The 21,310-nt window shown below is 40.2% G+C and overlaps 1 protein-coding gene and 1 long non-coding RNA gene across 3 annotated transcripts in view; one reads left to right on the forward strand and one right to left on the reverse strand.

The window, feature by feature from the left end:
- LOC135442222 (uncharacterized) overlaps positions 1-21,310 on the reverse strand; it is an 82,672-nt gene that overhangs the window by 32,851 nt on the left and 28,511 nt on the right. The window contains exon 5 of one of the 2 annotated variants that reach the window (XR_010438640.1): positions 15,875-19,181. The exons of the other annotated variant lie outside the window; for it this stretch is intronic. This is a non-coding gene — a long non-coding RNA (uncharacterized LOC135442222). Of the gene's footprint in view, positions 1-15,874; positions 19,182-21,310 lie in introns of those variants that run through there. 2 annotated transcript variants of the gene reach the window in all.
- NTF3 (neurotrophin 3) overlaps positions 1-21,310 on the forward strand; it is a 48,724-nt gene that overhangs the window by 12,215 nt on the left and 15,199 nt on the right. The window lies entirely within an intron of this gene.

Here is a 21,310-nt window from a genome sequence, read left to right on the forward strand (position 1 = left end):
AGCAGCTCTGGTGGGGCAGCAGAGACAGCCGTGTATGAGCCAGCACACCTCCAGGGTGAGCACAGAGGACAGTCCCTTGCTCTGCTAGGTCAATGTAAACACCCTGAGGCTCCTCTCAGGTATCCAGACTGCTTGGTGAGGCACATGAACCAAGCTACAGCCTTTTTCCAGCTGCTTTTAGGCCAACATGATCCTTTAGGATGACTGGAATCAGAAATCTTTCTGGTCCTCTACAGGAGTCACAGAATGGTTTGGATTGAAAGGGACCTTAAAAATCATCCAATTCCAAACCACCCTGCCACGGGCAGGGACATCTTCCACTAGCCCAGCTTGCTCAGAGCCCCATCCAACCTGGTCTTGGGCACTTAGAGGGACAGGGCAGCCACAGCCTCTCTGGGCACCCTGTGCCAGGGCCTCACCAATCTCACAGGGAACAATTTCTTCCTGATATATAACCTAAATTTCTCTTTTTAGTTTGAAGTCATTCTCCCTTGCCCTGTCACTACAGCTGCTGATGAAAGTCCCCCTCCAGCTTCCCTGTATCCCCTTCAAATACTGGAATGTTCTGTGAGATCTCCACACCCTTCTCCTCTCTAGGCTGAACAGCTCCAGCTTTCCCAGCCTGTCTCCATAGGCAAAGTCCTCTTATCAACTCCAACAGTTCCATGTCCTTCTTCTGCTGAGGGCATCAGAACTGGATGCAAAATTCCAGGTGGGGTCTTACCAGAGCAGAGTACACATGGGCACCACAACCTTCCTTCAGCCAGGTCCATAAATTCAATTCTTTTCATTTTTATTCATAAACATTCTAAATATTTATGGCTATTTAGGGAGATTTGTTTATTCCAATTGCTTTCTGAATTTTCTTCTGATAAACTATTTTTTTTTGAGCAATACATGGAAAATTATAGACTACAAAGAAGCATCTAAAATGATTTTCTGGTTACCTGGCAGATTACCATTGATGGATTTCATTATGGGTTTTTTCCATCTTTTCCCATCCATAAGCTTCTATTTTTCTCTTGCTGAATATTCTTGAACAGTTAGTTGCTAACTCTGGAGATAACTAACTTAACAGAGGCCTAATTCTGACCCGACTTACATGGAAGAAGCCTAATGTAGCCCTAGGGAATAAGTTCATCTTGAGGCAGTGAAAATTTAGACCAGAGTCAAGACCTCAGAACTCAACAGAGAAACTATTGCCAATAGCCAGGGGAATGACAGTGGTTCTGTGTGCAAAAAAAATTAAAAAAAGGTTTTCTTAATGTAGGATCAGTTTTCCAACTGTAAACTAGCAAAGCTTTCTCCTAAATTCTGCTCTGACCTGTCAAAAAATATCTAATCACAGTGTGGTACTGTTCTTGCTTGTTTGTTTGCTTCCTTGCTTGTTTTCTCCTCTCTTTTTACAAGAAGGTGTTGGTGTGGTGAGTCCAACTCTCTCAATTTTTCCATCCATGAAATTCTCATCCAGATGAATTATGTCAGACCAAATGTGAAAAATGAAACTCGGCATCCTACCTTTGATCTGAAGCAAATAATCATAGGTGCCATTGCCAGCCTTCCGCAGGAATGTGGTCCAGAGCAAAGGACTTGAAAAGAACCTCAAAGATACTTCTAAAAGCCATAAAATGTTTTAGCAATTTTGGGTTTTCCTCCCTTTTCCTTACTGAAAAGGAACAGATGGGAACAGAAGTAAACTCTGCCATCTGGAAAGACTGAAGGATCAGTATGAAAAGAGCCAGGTGTCAAGTTTGTTCATCACCAGCCCAGTTTTGTCAATTATCAACATCAAAACCTTGTCTCAGCAAAGGCTGAATTACACTAAGGATGAATGATTTTGCAAAGCCATTTTTTCTGTATCTTTTTGCACCTAATTGTTCAGCTATCTTGAAAACTCCAGTTCTGAACAGAAAAATGAAAGAGATTAATTTGAAGTTTCACTTCTTATGCCACAGGAAAGTGTCTGCCTTGGTCTTTCCTACCTTCCAATGAACATTGCAATCTGGATTCCACTTAAAGTCAATTAACTCTGTCAAAACCTTTTAAAACTATGCTAAATTGAATTTCTATATAGGTAATTTGGACCTTGTTCTTATAACAGTTTGAAATGGAAATGTAGCACCTTTGGATGGGAAATCTGAAGCACAGAAGTCATTATAGTAATGTTTGGTCTCTGGAGAGTGTCTGAATCACTGACTTTTTTGCTTCAAATATTGGAAATTAAAAGTTCCATAACTTGTAAATATAATTTATATAATATATAATTTATATAATATATGTGTGCACTACCTGTACACAGAACGAGACTGAAGATGCCTGCTCTTTATTTGAGTACATTTTCTTTTTTAAATTATGTTTTATTTACATTTCATTTATGAGATTTCATAGCACCTTTGGTTTCAATCTTATTATTAATTCGCTACTCCTGCTTTTGGGGTTTATATTGAGGGACATTTGAGCAAATAATTTCCCATCTGCGTATCAAGAAGACTGATAATACAGTACCCAAAAAATACAAATAGGGCACCTGGAGTGATAGGGCAAGGGGAAATGGCTTCACACTGAAAAGGAAAATGTAGGTTAGATATTAGGAAGAAATTGTTCCTTGTGAGGGTGGTGAGGCCCTGGCACAAGTTGCCCAGAGCAGCTGTGGCTGCCCCATCTCTGGCAGTGTTCAAGGCCAGGCTGGATGGGTCTCTGAGCAACCTGGGATAGTGGAAGGTGGCCCTGCCCATGGCAGGGGGTGGAATGAGATCATCTTCAAGGTCCCTTCCCTTCTAATCCAAATAATTCTGTGGTTCTGTGACTCTCATATATATACATACATACGTACATACGTACATACATACATGTGTGTGTGTGTGTGTGTGTGTGTGTATAAAGTTATCCAAGAGTTCCAATCAATTTTTCTTTTCTTCAGACATGGACACAGACTGAGTTTCTTGGTAAATACCCTCAGCCTTCATTTGACATGTTTTGCAGAATTTTGTTTCTTTTTTGCAAAACATGTCTTCCCAAAAGCTGGAGCTGCATAAACTGGTACTGTTTTTCCACGCATAATGCAATCCTTGATACTTCTTTTAAAAGCTGGCTCTGATTGCCTTTTGTCAAATTTTGCATGTAGTCTTCAATTATCTCCTGTGCCTGCATATTCCTATGAGTTTCTGGTTTGGTAACCTTGTCAGCTGTGACTGTCTTCTGTTTTTCCTCCAAAACATGCAATTTGTTTTGCTTCTGCTGTGCAACCTGGCAATTTTTCCTCTTTTTTATCTCTCTAAATATAAATCAGGAGTTTGTAGTATTCTTTTTTTTTTTCCTTCAGTTTGATGTCTCTATACCCCAGCATCATCTGAGTAGATGACGTCCACAAGCTCCTCTAAAAATTCCTGAAAAAGATTCAAATATGTTGTGTAAAAAAAGGTTTCTCCCAAATTTTTTTCGTCTTTATATAATGCTGATACCTTTCAAAATTTCTTTACCACTGTTTTTCTCTTCTTCTCCTGATACCATGATAATGAAATAAATCTATGACCTCTGACCAAGCCCCCAAAACCAAGCCCCCAGTTATTGCTGCTTATGTAATTTTTCAATGCATTCCTTATTTCTTTGAGAAGGCAAATTCTTGTTTGAATCCCTTCTGTTTGACTTCAGGAAAGGTTGGGCTCTTTGAGGACCTTTGGCATCTCTATTTTCTCATCATCGTCTTTCTTCTCTTCATGTTTTACATATGATCTTCTTTTGCTCATTTTTCTCCTTCAGTAATGCACTGTGCCTTGGTGAGGGTTAGACAGAACTATGACAAAAAAAAAAAGGAATTAAGGGAAAAGGTATCCCTGCATTCCTCTTTCAAAAAGACTGAAAGTGAAACCATCCTTAATTGTTAAAATCAAGGCTGGATTTTTTTTCAAAGTTCTTTTGAGGCACAGAAAAACAATTATTTTATCAGACTTCTGCACTGCATCTTCATCTACTTAATCAGATGTTGACTTAACAGTTTTTTTACTTGTGTTCCCATTTCATGAAAGACTTTCAATACCTCTGACCCTTGCTAAGTTCCCTCCTAGATGTTTGTACAGATTTAGTACAATGGTTGTGTCTTCATCTCAGAATTCCTTCTTCACAATTAAAACTGTGTCAACATTTCTTCAAGCTTGCGTCTTTTGCTCTTGACAATATCTAATTTCCTTGCAATAAAACTTTTTCTTCATGTAAAAAAGAATTATTTAAAAACCCTACAACAAGGAAAAAACCCCAAACTTTAATCTACAGCCTAAAATGTGAATTTAAAGCAAGTTAAAAGGAAAGGATGTTAAATATCATCTTGTCCCAACCCCCTGCCATGGGCAGGGACACCTTCCACTACCCCAGGTTGCTCAGAGCCCCATCCAGCCTGGCCTGGAACTCTTCCAGGGATGGGGCAGCCACAGCTGCTCTGGACACCCTGTGCCAGGACCTCAGCACCCTCACAGGGAACAATTTCTGCCTTATATCCAATCTAACCTTCCTTTCTGTCAGTGTGAAGCCATTTCCCCTTGTCCTGTCACTCCAGGCCCTTGACAAGAGTCTCTCTCCATCTTTCCTGTGGGCTCCTGCAGGTCCTGGAAGGCCACAATGAGGTCACTTCTCTAATCCAGGCTGAACAACCCCCAGTTCTAAAGCAATAACCACATGGCTAAAGAATATTTCTGTTCAAAAAAATATTTTCATGTCTATTTTCTTATCATACCTAGTTTTTAACATTTATTTAGAAGCAACTGGGAGCCAGACCAGACTGTCTCTATGACAGGGAGTTCTGGAAGAGCAGACATATATTTTTTACTTAAATTTTTGTGTCTTCTGATGGTTACTTGCCTTAAAATAATTTGAAGACAACTTTCCTTTCTATTTCAGAAGGAAGATCAATCTGTTGCCCAGTTTAATTTTATTTATTGCATGTTGCAGTGAGGGAAGCACTTTTTCACAGTGTAAACCTGTGATCTTCAGTGCTGTCAGGCCAGTTTGTAGAGTCCTTCTACTCAGTGCTTCTGTAAACCCAGCAAACTCAAAAGTTATAGTTGATACTAGAAAAGAAATGCAATTATCTGAGTTGCTGATCAGTTCAGCTGTTTCAGAGGGATCAGCAGTCCCTCAGAGTTAAAATCATGCTATTGGAGAAGAGTGGGACCAAAGCTTCCCAGGCTCCTTCACCCACAACAAGCTGAAACTTGCACTTACATGGAGCTTCAAGTGAGTAAATTCCTTTCCCCAGATGGTTGTAGAAGGGCGTGCATCTGAAATATGCAGCCCTTCTCACTGGGCATGGCTATGTGGGGCTTCCCCCTGCCCCCCTCCCAAAAATGCCCTGTGTTTTTATCAGGTGAGAATCTTCAAGTCATGCACAGAAGATACCAGGTGACTGACAGCTAGAGCTCACCACAGAAAAATCCCTTAAAATTCTTTAAAAATAATTGGACGAGCTTTACCATGTGTGTTTGAATTGCCAGGTTGTACTAAGAACAACTCACCAGGATATGTGTTTTTATTTTGAACCCTTGCTCTGCAAATATCTCGGGGTGAGAATTTGTCGAGCAGTGTTCTGCCCGTGTCATAATGAAATCACACCCAAACCAGTTTGAATGAATGCTCTAAGGAAAATTTCTTCAGCTGTAATTAGTAATGCATTGCTAGAACCCAGGTACTGCACATTTAAATACTCCTCCACTGGCTCTTATTAGTAATACATTGTTAAACCCCAGCACAGCCCTCTGACATCCATTCAGTTGTTTATTCACTCATTCATTCCCTTTTTCTTCTGTTTTGGGGAGCAAGAAGATTTCTTTACATTTTTCCATTTATACACTCAGCTCTTGGGGTATAAGCTGATTTCCTCAGATGAACAGAACATTTCTGAGGGATTTCAGTTAAAACAAACTTCATTTTTCATGGATCAGGTGCATGGATGTTTTGGCCTCTGCCTCCAAAGCATCACAATATAAATTTTGTGGACACATTGATACAAACTACCTTTCTATTTACACATAAATTTCTTTTATGTTGACCTTTGGAGTTTCAGTTTATAGGTGATGCATCTACTTAAAACAAAAAGTAAGTACAGTTTGAGAGAATACAAATATTTTTTCATTAACAGAAAAAAAAGGAAAACCCACATTTTGCTAGTTGTCAGTCCCCATTTTTAGTTTGCTTTCCATAAACACTTCTTCAAGGTCTTGAAGGAATGACAGAATTTTAAGGGAATGTTGGACTTTGATCTGAGGGTGGTTATTGTAAATTTGTAAAAATAAGTATGGGGACATCTTGGAAGTGGAGGGACTTGGAGAGGATGGGACAAACCCATTCCACCCTTTTAGCAGTACAGCCTGACATTTTGGGATATCCAGCCAAGCAAGGAATAAGGTGATCAGGACCAAGCACCAAAAGAGGTGTGTGGCAAAACTGGTCCCCTTTTCTAAGAGGGGACCCTGCAGATCTTTGAGGATGCAGGAATCTTTGCTGGCAGCAGCTATTAGGAGTTCAAAGAAGAGGGAAAGGAGGATGAAGGGTTGTGAAAACCAGCTCCAAAGTGTCTTGCTGTGACTCTGACCAAGTGCTTACAACAAACTGTCCAGGAGTAAGTTCCAGCTCAAAAAAAGCAGTCGCTTTGTGGGGGTTATTTGGCATGTCTGCCTGAATAACAAACACACTGGGGTGGTGGCAGGGCTGTCATAATTCACTTAAAACTAGTTCTCAAAGCTGAATTTCACCCTTACAGAGACCCAGCTTCGAGCTCTTCTTCCTCTGAGGACCTATTTTTCCAAGAGCTCAGCCTTAATCCAGCCTGTTTCCCAGTCTTGTAACAGAGTGAGCTTCAGACAGAAGGAAAAAGTGGAATGCACTGAATATTTTAATATTTTTGACATATTCATTCAGTTCCCCACACCTTAATGCTCTGCATTGATCCACTGATATATGGGCCATGTGTGGTGATGCCAGCAGTTTCTAAATTTGTGCAAATATCCATGAAACATGACTTGTTATGCATAGCTTGGCTGTTTAGTGTGGAGAGTCTGCCAAAAGGAGACAGGAACCTTATCAGAAGGAGACAGGAAATTCTCAAGCAAATTTGGAAGTTGACTTTTGAGTTAGGAGTGTTGACAGGCGCAGATCCCTCTGTCTGGCAATTATCAATTCTTCTTCTCTTAACTACAGGGAAAATCCAAGTATTTCGAATTTTGACTGAGCAGGAGGTGTGCCCAAGACCTGCTCCTCCAGAGCCATTCTATTTTTGCAGTTCTGGTTCTGACCTCAGTCCAAATGTGCAAGGGTCACATTTCCCTGCTCCAGAGATCTCAGAGAGCTTCTGTTGCTTATTAAGATTTCCACCCAAACATGGTAGAAGTTTCTGAGCATGTCTGACAAAACTATGGCATTTTCAAAATGTAAATGCAACATTTAATCTAGGTTTAAAACCTTGCCTAGGAAATGTGAGAGGTGCTTCTGCAAGTCAGTAGGTTTATTCCCTGTCAGGTGTGTGTGGGGTTCTTTTCTTTTTCTCAGCCATACATCACTTGGCTCTGCCAAATACCTACATAGCTGTGATCAGCTCTATCCAGGAGAATGTTCATCTCTTTGTTTTAGTGTCTTGTAGGATTGCTTCAGCAGCAGACAATACGTTCAGATACTGGTAGGAGTAGGATTGGACACAAGGTGAATGACAAATTCTCCTAAAGTGGAAAACTTGCTTGATTTTCCGCTAAATTATTCTGTCCCTATTGGCAGTTTGCTATTTCCACAGACTTGGCTCATAAATATTGGATGTCTGCCTAGCTGGGAAATTGCATTTCCATTTTCAACACCTGCTATGTGCTAGACTTCTATGAGAGTGCTTAGCTGATACTCTGCAAAGAGGGGGAGCTTATAGTTAGTGTTTTTACCTGTTAGTGTTTTTAAAATGTGCTCAGTTCTCACCCCAGTTTCACTTTTCCAAGGAAACTCCAGTTTCCTATGAATTATGAAGTATTGGTGAGATTCTTACCAGATTTTTTGCTGTTGCTGTTCTTACACCAACATATCTCATGCAGACATAGAAGATTCCGTGCTCTTCCCTCATAAATCCAGGCTTGGATATTCCTGACTGATATCTCCCTCCACACACAGCTTTCACAGTGTGTTTGTTAAAGCTTTAGGCAGAGGCAATGTTTGCATTTCATGGCACCGTATGCATAGAGGCAGTGCCACTGAGGTGTTGTGTAAACAGAGGATATTTATGATAATTGTAATTATACACGGTTGCATAGAATTATTCAGGGAAGCTCAGAAACCATCATTGCATATTTTGTTTACCAGATCTCAATAACTATTTTAGTAAGATAGACAGGCTCAGGGCTAAATGCATTCCCTGACAGGCAGGCAAACCTAGATTTCTGCCCGTACATAGCACGGGTACAGAATCAGTGTCATATTCTGGGTTTTTCTTACACAATGATCCATAAATAAGCAAAAGAAGGAAAAAAGTTTAGGAAAAAACTTCAGCAAGTTGTTTTGGTGGTAGGTTTTGGGGATTTTTAAATATCTGTTACCTTTTGCTGTCCAGTGAGATTGCAACGACAATGGATTCAGAAATAGGCATTAACGCAAAACTTGAAATAACATATCATAGTGTTTCTCTGCAAGTTTTGTCATCTATTGACCATAAATTTGCAAGTACATTTTTGTACATGAAGCACACTTCCCTCTCCTCCTGCAGCAGCCCTGGGAATCTCATAGAGTAAAAGATTCAGTCAAGAAAATCACACAGAATCATAAATTAAGAGATCACCATTTTCCTCTTCAGAAACTCTTCCCTGTAAATAAATGTCTGTTTATCCTGTCCTCAGCAGCTTCTAGTAATGAAAACTGTATGTTTTCTAAGCAACCTGTTGCTGTTAGAAGGACACCCTCTGCCTGCCTGGTTCTTCAGCCAAGCAGCCCTTAGCTTGCTGCACTGTCAAGTTAAGAGGGACGAAAATCTGTTCTGGCCGCTTGAGCTCATGGGGTTTTGGCTCATATTTTAATTTTCTCCTCACAAAACCATCACTTAGAAAGCGAGGTACAAGTGCAGGTCTCATTCTGTAGCAAGGCTATATTAGTAACAGGATTTTACTGGAAAATTAAGACATGTTTGCTGAACAGGTCATTGAGGGTTTCCTGAATCTTAGGATCTCTCACTTTCAGTTGCACCATTCAGCTTCATCCTTAGGTTCAAGCACTTGTGGTCCCTCTCCATTTTCTCCATTTTTGGTAGTGCTGGAACCATCAGCACCATGCAAAGCCTCATCTGCTGCTTCTCACAACTGCATCATGTAGGAAAGGTTCCTTCTCCATCTGGTACAACCATGAGAAATAGAAGGATAGAGTTCAAATGACTGATGAGCAAAGTGGCAGGAGATTCTTGTACTCGATGCATTTGTTGCTATAGCCTTCAAGTATGGGTTTAGCTTACAGCTGGCAGAAGAATAAAGATGAGAATGCATTTTCCTGCCTCTCATACTGAGTGGAATACACCTGGGAGTGAACAGGACTAGGGAACACAATTGTCTGGAGTCCCTGAAATGGAGGCAGGGTGTTACATGAGTTTTGCTGCTTTTCATAGGAGCACATTTATCTGCTGTGTTCTTTCCTCTGGGCTCTGCTAAAGGTTATCACTGTCCAGCTTTTATGCTAGTTTCAAACATGTATGCATTAATCAGCAGAAATATGGTGCTGAACCTTGCCTTGAAATGTCAGCATATTTACTGTCTTGCATGACATATATATCTCATTACTGGATGTTGATAAGAACAAACAAGAAGGAAATATTTAACAAACAAGCACTACACTTAGCATGTGATTTATAGGCTTAAAATGGAGTCCATATGCTAGTGGTGGGAGACTTGTGAGCTGCATGTGCAATATTGTGCTCTGCATCAGCACTTAAAAATGAAAAATTAAACATCACCTCCATTTACTTGGGGTACAATGATTATCTTCAGTGCTTTATGAATTCCTGAGGTGTGCTTACATGCCAAACTAAAAGCAAACTAAAAAAAGAAATCAAAAAGCCAAAGACCTACAAGAAAACTCCTCTCTCCACTTGATAAGACTTTTTGAGTCAGAGACCAACATGTACTTATGCCATTACAGTCTGGAGAAGGCACAGAGCATTGCAGAGTACATGAAAGCAAATTAATTCACTAGGAAAGCCCTTTGCAGGTCACTCTTGCAAGCAAAGAAAGTGATCTCCATGTTCAGCCCTCTCCAAAATAATCACCCAGCAGCATTTCAGAAGGTTAAGTGGTCTCAGAAGGAGGTGGAACCAATGGAAAAACTTTCCATATCAGAGTTTTCATACAAAAGGAAAGCACAAACAGAGAGAACCTGCCTTCAGAGAAAGCAAAAAGTACTATTTCTGAGTACTTTTCTGACCAGTCTGAAAGCAAAGACACTAGAACTCTATAGATCAATCCAGATAAAGTTAGTGCAGAGACTCCAAGGTATTTTAGTGGATTTTGGGGTTATACTGAACTTTTGATGTTTCATGGACAGGCTGCTAGCATGTGGGTCAGAGGAATCAGGTCCTGTCCATCTTATTCCAGAAATTAGGCAAACAGTTGATGACAGACCTAGGGGTTCATATCAAAATAGGTCATGTCAAAAAAAAAAAAAAAAATAGGTAGGCTTTTGGGATGCTGACAATTTCCTTGCTCTCTCCCCTTTCCAAGGCATGTGAACTGCCAGGCAGGCTCAAAGCAAGGTAAAATGTTGAGGCAGATAGGAATCAAGAACAAGCTATGCTGGCTAGTGCTTGGGGAGACAAGAAGCATCGCTGAGATGGATTGTTTACAGAAAAAATCCCACAGCTCATATTTGTAGTATGCATTTATAAATTCCTGGAACTCAATTTTATAGGATTTTTGATTAATGGCTGTGCTGCAGTTCAGTTCCAAGCCTATTGAACTTACTGTACTGGAACTGAGCAAGACGTGCACAAGCCAAATATGAGCACTACTACTGGACTGTGATTTAAAGGTGGTTATTTGCTCAAAGGCATTGCTGGGGTGGCTCTGCTTATTATACATGTAGAGATCAAAGTCAAAGCAGGGCCCCTCAGCAGCCTTCTTAAAATCAGAGTCAGGGATGTGTTTGTCTCAGATACCTCCACAGTAGAGGAGCTGAAGAACAATGAAAAGTGCTTGTGATTTCCCCAACACCTGTACATCAAAGCAGGTGCAGAGGTTGTTGATGCATGGATTATGCAGTATTTAGCAGATGTATCTTTGCTGATTAATGCAGAGCTTGTTGATATATGGATGGATTCTTCTAATTATATATTTATGTCACTTTTATCACAGTATCTTCCAGGAGCATGGCCAAGTGCTTCATTTCCTTGTGCTGGTCATGCATGCCAAGTGTTCCCACAGTGTGGTATTTGACATTAGTGCTGTTTCTCCCACACTTCAAAGAAGACATCTGTGGTTATGGCTGGCAAATGCCAACTTAATTGTTGATTATCATGGTTATGTAGTCAAAGAAGTCTCGTTCTGCTGAGGTGGGAGTCACTTCATTAAATACAGTCCTTATGGCTATTAGGGTTTGTGAGGGATGCCTCTAATTTATTGGTGTGCCAACTGGAGTCAAATGAAGGCAATGTGAAAAAACAACAACAACAAGAAAAAACCCCACCCAAAACTGGATGAGAAACCAGAAGATTTGCCAGCATAGAGAGAGACTTCTACAGACCACAGCATGCCCTGTGGTCTTCCCAGACAGTTCAGCTTTCAACTGCAAGGTGGCATCACTTCAGAAGGTGAAATATCAATTTAATCCCAGAGCTGGGATGTGGGAACAGTATCCTTGGCATATTTCACCCAGCCTCCTCCAATCACTTCTAGCAGGAAATAAAACAAAAGATTGATAATCATTGTTGATAATGCAAATCTTTAGAAATATTAGGTGCCCTTTGAAAACATAGGATCCAGGCAACTAAATCTGTTCCACATCTCTTCTTTCTGAGTGTAGCGTAAGTTTGAAGCTCCATTTCTCTTCTTCCTTGCACTGTATAACAACAACAACAAAAAGGAGCCCTCTCACCCCTGCACACAGAGTAAATCCTGGAAAACTGAATTTTCAGGTAAAATTAATACTGGAAAATTGTTTCTAAGGAAGAGTTTCTGCTCTAGGGATTTGGCTTTGTGTTTATAAAAACAAGAAACAGTTGCAATGATGCTGGCTTATTAAACAGCCCCAAACCAAAGAAAATATTAGGAGGCATAAAGTCACTGAAATTAATTTAATTACACTTATGCAGTGTAATGGGCTTAATATGAAGACAAGCTTAGTCTGATTTTAATGAAATTGTCACTAATTTTTATGACTACTTGCACTCAGATGAATGTCCTTTATTTTTAAATATAAGTATTATACATAGGTAATTATAATTACCTATGTATAATACTCATATTTAACAATAAAGGCAGAATTACATCCATTTTTTTATTGGGTTCCTTTATTACTCATCCTCAATTAACTTCATTTTTTCTTAGCTCTTCTTATTTTCTTCAAGCTTTGCAAAGCATAGTGGTTATGATTTCCTACTCAGGGCTGTATTTGAAAGATAAACTGTGTGGAGCAACTCACATATTTCCTTTCAAAGAAAACTTTAATTCATGTCTGTTGAAGTCCTGGCTTCCAGATGGTTCAAATATAAAGTAGCATTTTTCTTGCCATGCCACACTGTGACGGTTCAGTCATAACCAGGGGCTGTCAAGCAAATGGGACCCTGATATATTATTTCAGAAGTCCCTGCTGCACGATAAGTGCCAAGTGGGTCAGCCACCAGTCAGACACTGCAGCAGACAGTCAAGCTCCAATAGGAGTGACAGACAGTCATAAAGTTGCCATTTTCATGGGAGAATTCTGGTTTAAAAAAAATATAAAAAATTACAATCCCTGTACATTAACCATGGAGAAAAAAAAAAGAGGTGATTTAAAGAGGAAAGGAAAAGATGTTGAAAGTGTGTTCATATATCTACAGACTGTCAAGATTTTGGATTCATACACATTCTCAGGCTTTCAAAGCAGGAATGATTTGAGGTTGCATATTTGAAAGTACCAGAAGTTAGAATTTAGCCTGAGGAGGCAGAAGACCATTCCCACTGGACAGTTCAGGTTCACAAACTGGTGATCTGTGCCACTTGGATGCCACATCTGGGCGTATGGGGGAGCAAAAGGTGGAAGAGGCACAAGTAATCTCATTCCTCACTTCCCAGAATTTAGGTGTCCTTGACACAGCATTGAGATGAATGATGTGAAGAGATGAGAGCCCCCCTGCTTGGTCTCACTGTGGGTTTGGTGGTTTTGGGGGATAAATTCCAGTCTCCAGTATCTTAACATTTGGTATTACTGAAAACATGAAGGATTAGGGAATGCCAGAGGGATTGTGTATTTTCATCCTGACTCATTAAGTAACTCTGAGTAAGCATTCCCAAAGGGTTCCCTAATGTTTCTCACAGCTTTATCAGTCCAATTCCATCTCTCCAAAAAGAGACAGACAGACAGACTCCCACTAACTTCTTGTGGAGCTGGACTGGTCCCGAAATGTGCTGCATGCAGGATAGAGAGTTGTTTGCTTAGAAGCATGAAAATAGCTAAAATCATATTGAGAAAGTGCATGGAGGCTCATTAATTGGAATTATTTTTGTTTGAGTAATATTCATTTGATGGTTCATGTTTCTGGTTGTCAGATTACAAACCAGTGATGAATAGAAAAGTCATAAAAGATTGAGAAAAACACAGAATCAGAAGCTCTGATTATGTCATGCAACCTGTGTGACGGGAGAACAAGGAGATTCTGCTTTTGGGATCAGTAAAACTATGACTACTTAACACTTTTCATACTTATGATTTACTTCTCTATGTCCATTTTTAGGGTGATAAGTCTCTTTTTCACTGACATACTTTGGGAACAAGATACAATTTTCATGCCTTCCTGTGTGAGTTATTGTGAAAAAGGGAGGAGAGGACTTGCTGAAACATTGCAGTGATTCCATCCCTAACCAAGGGACATATTTTTTTGCAGAACAAAATTATCAGCAAAAGGTAATTCTACATAGACTGCATGTGCTAAACTCCTTAGTGTTCCAATTGATCTCTGTAGGGAATAAAAAACTGGATTCTCTTCTTTATCAATCCCACATTCCAGGGAAGCTGCATCTTTGGCAAACAACATAGGAGCAGGACTTTTCCAGCTGGTAGATGCACTCATCCCATTATTATTCCTCAAATACCTATACTGTTTAAAAATGTTGAATAATTTTCTAAAGCCATCAAAGAATCAGGGCTTTAAAGTCATTGTCACTTCCCAGAGTGTTGTAGAGCTCTTTGGTTATTCATTCTGAAAGCTGCAAAGGCAGCAAAGCATGCTGCCATGAGGAGGTGAGCGCTTCTATCAGAGTTCAGAAATCCCTCCCATCATACTGGTTTTTCCCCTTTTTTTTCTGGAGGGGATGATTCACTGAAAGGAACTGAACACATTTATGTTCTTTCTTGAACTAAAATCTCATCTGAGCCATCGCTGTGGGGTTTTACATGTAGGAGGGGGAGATCCACAAAAAAACTTAATTACTATGATCACCCCAAATGTTTTCACACTGATAACAGAGGGAGTCAGCACACAAAGTTTCTAAGGTTACTCATGCCCATGTAAACACTTCCAGGGAGTTAAGAGGGTCTGAAATTGCTTCTGTGTGGCCTTATGTAAAAACAAATAAGGAGCTAGAATAAAAAATTAGTGTTTGGATAAATGTTATTAGCAAAATAATTATGGTTTACAAAACCATTAGGGTTTACAAAGACAAGGCAAAATATGCGAAAACCAGGTTAGATAGGGCTCTGAGAAACCTGGGATGGTGGAAGGTGTCCCTGCCCATGGCAGGAGTTTGGAATGAGACGATCTAAAGGTGCCTTCCAACCTAGGAAGCTCTGTGGTTCTGTGATACTATGATCTACTAAAACATCAGCAAAACCCACTGTTATTATCCTCCTGGAGGTGAAGGCTGAGTGGGTGCACACCTTTCTCAAGCACTGTTCAAGTTACCCACAGACTACTGATAACTGTCTGCATCAATCATGAGCCTCCCAGGTCTGTGTCTCATAGCACCACTTGCAGCTATGTTCATGCAAACTTTTATTACAGATATTCTGCAGCTAGGGAAATGATGGACAGCAAAAACCTAGTTTTCTCTAGTTTTTGTTTTTAGTTGTAACACAGATGAGTGAAATGTGCAGTTGTGACAAATATCTGAATGTATTTTTGCCCATACTTGAATATGTCCAGGGAATCTTGGATACAGAGCTATCTTCATCTCCCGCAGCAGCTCCCACCACAAATATAACCTCTCAGTTTCCAAAGTAATTACAGTATCTCAGTAGTATCATTGGGATTAATTACTTTCATTCCCATTTCACAGGTAGAAAAGTTGCTTTAAAAAGCTGCATTCTTCTTTTACCTCAGAACCACTCAATGCATTTTAGTTACAAAATAAACAAATGTTTCATCTGTGCTAGTGAATCAACTTCAGCAAACATACCTCAGACTGAAATGAACATGTTTTGTCTTTACTGGCGCAACATGTAGCAGCTACATGTTCACCAGTAATGCTGCAGGACCAAAAAAAAAAAAAAAAAGTTAATTTTAGCAACACAAACAAGTCATTAATGTCTTTCCAAATTTATTAAGGCAATTCCTAGGGGATTGAGGAGCTGAACACAGGTTAGTGACTTAACCACAGGACACTCCTTTCTGACTAGCTGACCTCTGAGGAGGTATCCTGCAAAATTTCCAAGAATCATCAGCTTTTCCTTGGTCTCAGCAGAACTCGAAGTCCTGAGCACCTGGAATGCCACAAACACAATCTACACGATGATGAAGCCTAGTTATGACAAGACCATGGGTGTTGGCAACATTTTTATAAATGCATTTGAAAAGCACAATTTTAAATGTATTGTACCTCATTCACTTAGTTATGGTATATTTTTAATTACTATTGCAATAACATCTGGAAGCCTCACTCAGGATCTGGCCTCACTGCCCCCAAACTGTGTGAGACACAATTTTTCTGTGTTGTAGCAAACAAGACCCTGCAGAATTCACCATGTAAGGGGAGAGGAAATGGGGACATGCTTCTGGTATCTGGGGCTGGCAGGCAAGCAGGATGCTGTGGGATCGTCCAATGGGCGTGTGTCCAGCCAGGAAAAGGGCCACAGCACGAGGCTGAAAACAAAACCCTCTCCCAAGTCTGCTTTCACACAAAGCCCCAGGAGGTGAAGCCAGCCAGCTGCAGGGCAGGCACATGAAACTTTTGCTGTGTGGCATCAGTTCATCCAGCCTGCAGGTTCTCCGAGCAGGAGGTGCTGGATAAGGGCAGGAGGGTTGGCCTTCCCTGCTGGGGAAAGATGGGAGCATCACTTAGTGCTCAATATCCAACAGCACTCGTGTCCCAGAACGAAGGAAGGCATCAGTCTCCCTCCCAAAGAGATCAGAATCCAAGAGACGAGAGTGAACACCCAGCTTAAGAAAACAGGGCCAGGGAGGGGCAGGGCTGAGGAGAGGAGGGAATGAATTTCTGGATGGAGATGGGAACTTGATTCCCAGATATGCCCTCGGGCAGTCTATACCAGCAAACACAGCAGTAAGCTGTACTTGTAAATATATATTTTCACTTACTTAAACTGTAAATAGTGATGACAGCTGGGAGAAGAGCAAAGATGGGTAGGAGGGAGGAGAAGAGAGATTTTTTTTTTAATTTCTCATGAAGAAATAAGGTTGCCAATCTTAGAACTGGTGAAAATGTGTACTGGCATCAAACCAAAACTCAGCTCCTGAATGACACATGCTGACAATCAAGGTTCATTGTTTTTTCACTTAATGAGATCATTTCACAGAGCTTTGGAGTATTTTCAGGTTAGGGCCAGATCCTCACAGTGATACAAACCAGTGGGATGACTCAGTGCTGCTAAACTACAGAAGATCTGGCCTTCTAAGCAAAATTCAGATGCCTGGATCATCACAGAAAATGAACTTTCAAGGCCTTTAAATCCTTGTTCCTCAGATCCTCTGGATATTGTTAGATCATACAATTCTACTGTAATTATATTATCCTTCAAGTCATGGACTTCCTAGAGAAATCATATGAAATTCTCATTTTGTAGTAAACACACTGTACATCCCAGCCTTCTCAAATTCCTGAAAAGGTTTGGATCAGAAAAATAGAATCAATTAAATTCAAACCATTGGAAGGAAGGCCTGTTCACTGTAAACAATTAAACAATTTGTCCTTCTAAACATATTTTTGATTGTTTATTTGTTTTAAAGTTCAAGTCAAATAAGCTGTTTTGATCTGTAGAACTGAAGCCAAAATATTTTCAGATGGTCAACTTGTAAACTTTTTGACATTGACTCATGTTTTTTCTTGCCAGATTCATGACTTTTATCTCTTTGAGACTCCCTTGGCTTCTGAGAGACTTCCTCGGCTTCTGAGTGCCAATTTTAAACAGTGATTCAAATCCCAGTTAGATTCTTGGCACCTGAGACAAGCTCCAGTGATTTAAAGCCTTTTCAAAAAATTCTAGTACAAGTACCACCAATTTCTTCTGTACACTTCAAACAACACCATCTCAACTTTGCAGGGCTCTAAGAGAAAAAAATCTATAGTAGAGATGTAAACCTCAATTGCTCTCTGATAATTTGGTTCAATTTCCTGCATTCAAAGCCTGTCCTGCTTTGCCCACCTGAGCTAAAGTGTTCAGGGACTTCTCTGGACTAAGAAAGTACCTGCTAAACAACATGTGAAGCAGGGGGAACTATGTTTTGAAACTCCTCTTTCTTCTGTTGTGCAGAGATGACAGAGAGGAATGAACATTTTAGTATAGCTGCTCTTGGTGGAGGAGACACCAGGGGAAACTGGGGCTGTGGCAGAGGGAATGAGGGAATGAAACTGTTGTGGTCTGCACAGAGCAGAAGGCTCCAACAAAGATATGGGGCAAAATCTAGGAGTGTTTCTGCATGTCTCCATAGCCCATCTCACCCAATTCCCAGCAATTTTTGTAATATGTGAGTCTGATATGGTGATACAGCCATGTGTCTTTCTCTTAGTCGCTCCTAATTAACTTTTAACTTGGCCTCTGCTGAGAGAGGATCTCAAGGTGTTTCACTTTCACCAGATAGCCAGAGAGAAAGGATGGAAGAGCTAATCCCCCTGTGGGAAATCCAGACAAGGGAGAGTGTGGGGGTACCAGTCATCGGTTTTTCTGAGTCTGGATTGAAGGCACTTGAGACAGTAGTTCATGTTTGCACTCAGGTGTTTATTATTTCTTATTAGTAGAACAGTCTCATTACTGTGAGTTCGGCAGCTTTTCATTAGAAGGCACAAAATGGCTAACAATCTCTTGTTACAAGGTCTTTTAAAACTAAATTATCTAATTAAGAACTGACACCCAGATTATTTTCCCTTTTCACCCAATAACTGATCCCAAAGAGCCTGAAATGTGGACTTTTCTTCCAATTACAAAATGCCACCCAAACCCATGAAGAAGAAGAAGCATGAAGAAGAAACCCAGGATGACACCCTGTGCCCTCCATCTTGCTTCCATCCACAACATATTAAAAATCCCAAAACCTAAATTTCTCACCAAGTGATACACCTACACTACAGTCTTTTCTATAATCTATTTCACACTTTTGTGGATTCTAGTCTATCTTGAAGTCTAGGAAACTTTCTCCATGAATGAGGGTCAAAGTTAGTGCTCCCCTGGGAGTCATGGCACCTCAGAGCAGACAGAGAAATATTCCCGGTGCCCTGGGTTTCCACAGGAGAGAATCCTGGAGCTATCAGTATAAGGCAATCCACACAGCATAACAATTTAAGAACATCCAAACTGCTGCAGAAGTTTTGGCTGCAATTTGATTTTTTAGGAAACCAAAGAACCTAACTGCAAATCACAACACACAAAAGAATTCAGTTTTGGTACTACTCAATGAAGTGTGCTGCTGCAGGAACCAGCAGGTCCAAACCTAGAAGCTTCTCTGGCCTCTGCTTGCATTGACTTCTTCCAGTCCAGCCCTGTCATGCCACAGGCCTCCTGTGCACCTCAGGCAGGTCAGCTCCTCTCTTTTGCAGAAAGATTTTCACCTGCAAAACAGGAATCGCTGGGGCACCATTCAGCCTAGTGGGAATACCATGACAGTAAATACTCCAAAAATACCAAATCACAAGTTTCCTGAAACTGAGGAGACCAAAAGGGCTTGTCTAGAGCCACAATTCAGGCAGTTGTCTCCACCTAAAAAGCTCTAATGGGATGACAGGACATGACAAAAAAAAAAAAAAAAAAAAAAAAAAAAGGGATTTCACCACCACCAGAGCCATTTTCTCAAGCATAAACTGTAGAACACAAGGACTTTGAAGCAGCACATCTGTGTCCATGGCGTACAGGCAAACCTCTGTCTGACAGAGATTTTGGTTTAAAAAACAACATGAAAAACACTAGTATAGATCTGGCCTGGGCCTACGTCATGTTTGATAGGTTGAGTCCACCTGGAAACAACCAGAGGCACAATCAGGTACAGACAGATGGAGCTGCCTTCCACAAGCAGAGACATTGAGAGAGTGAAGATCCATGCCACACTGAACTGTGTCTTCAAGTGCCACATGTATTTTGGACATTTCCAGGGAGGGTCACTCTGCTGCTTCCCTGGGTAATTTGTTCCAATGCTTTACAACACTTTTTGTGGAGAATTTTTTCCTAATATTGCAGTCCCTGACTGATTCTGCTTTACATCAGTGCCTCTGATACAGGCTCAGTTAAAATTTCATGGTTGAGCTGGTGCAACTTGTTTATGTGATCCTTCTTAAAATGATTTGATTTTTTTTTCCCCACCAGGAGAACAAACAGAAACTGAACTGATAGCAAGCACATTAATCTACTGAAAAGACATTGTGTCAGGGTTATGGTTTGGAATATTTGAAGAATGTGAACATTGATAGAACAGAATCAGAAAGAGCCCTTCTTTTGTCACTCGTGCTTAGTTTGCACACGTTTCATTTTATCAGCTGCAGTGGAGTTTTTCCCAGTCTAAACCAGTGTTAGAGAAAGAGGTGAGGCACAGGAACTCCAAGAGTGAGAACTTTTGAATTAGTAAACTGAACAATCTGGACCGTATTTAACCACATACATTTCATACACAGAAGAATTATGGGAAGGCATGAAGAAAAAAAATGCTTGTGAAGATGCTAAATGCAATTTATTCAAAGAAATAAGATCAAAAGAAGTGTTTGAGCAGGAAAAAAATTATGCTGTATGCAAAGCAAAAAGAAAAAAAAAATTAGCAAAAACAAATCCTTCTTGGCATTTACTCCAGAGAATACCAGAAAAACAAGATGATAATTAAGCTTCTGTGTTGCATTACTTTAAAAATTCACTTGAATGAAAGCAAGCAGTACAATAATGAACTGAGACACAGAGCACTGTTTAATTAGAGGTTGAATTTAAGGGAGTTTATAAGAGCAACACTTAACAAAGAACAACTTGGTTGAGCTTATTGTTATGGAAAAGGGAGAAAAAAGTTGTGGTGTGTTAAATGGCATTTATAAAATTGGAGAGTCTGATCAAACTGATCCAGATTAGTCCTCCACAGTCATAAGACTTTAAAATTAGGTCAGGGGGATGAAAGGAGAGCTGAGTCTGAACTGTTTCGTACAAAGGCAATGTGACATATGGAACACGTTACAGCTCAAGAAGAGAGCATTAATGTTTTCAGGAAAGAAAATGACAGGGAACTCCATAAGGAAATTTACAACCATGGAAGCTTCAAAAATAATACAATTCCTATTTATTTGAGTATTTGTTTAGGGGAGTCAAGCACTGCCTGTGCTCCAAAGCATAAGCATTATTTATTCTTCTTTACACCTTCCTAACGATGGTGTTTGTGGGGTTTGGTTTGTTCCATTTTCATTGGGCTGCAATTTTGCCTTCCCAGAACACGAAGGACAAGGAGCTACTGACATTTTAAGGGCTATGTTCTTTAGGTTCAATAGTAATGACTTAAAAACCTTCTCTTTTTTTGTATAATTTTCTGCTTTCGCAAGGAGTTTAAGAAGTGAAGACTTTTCAGTACAAAACAGTCCTCGAGCAAGTTGTTCCTCAGTCTCCCCGCCAGGTATTTCAGATTCCATCTCCTGAAGGAAAATACTGAACACTAATACAGAACTTCAATTTCAAATCTTGAACCTGAGACCTTACTGTAGCCTGAAAATTTCTCTTC

The sequence above is a fragment of the Zonotrichia leucophrys genome, chromosome 1A, assembly GCF_028769735.1.
Source record: "Zonotrichia leucophrys gambelii isolate GWCS_2022_RI chromosome 1A, RI_Zleu_2.0, whole genome shotgun sequence".
NCBI classification, from domain to species: domain Eukaryota; kingdom Metazoa; phylum Chordata; class Aves; order Passeriformes; family Passerellidae; genus Zonotrichia; species Zonotrichia leucophrys.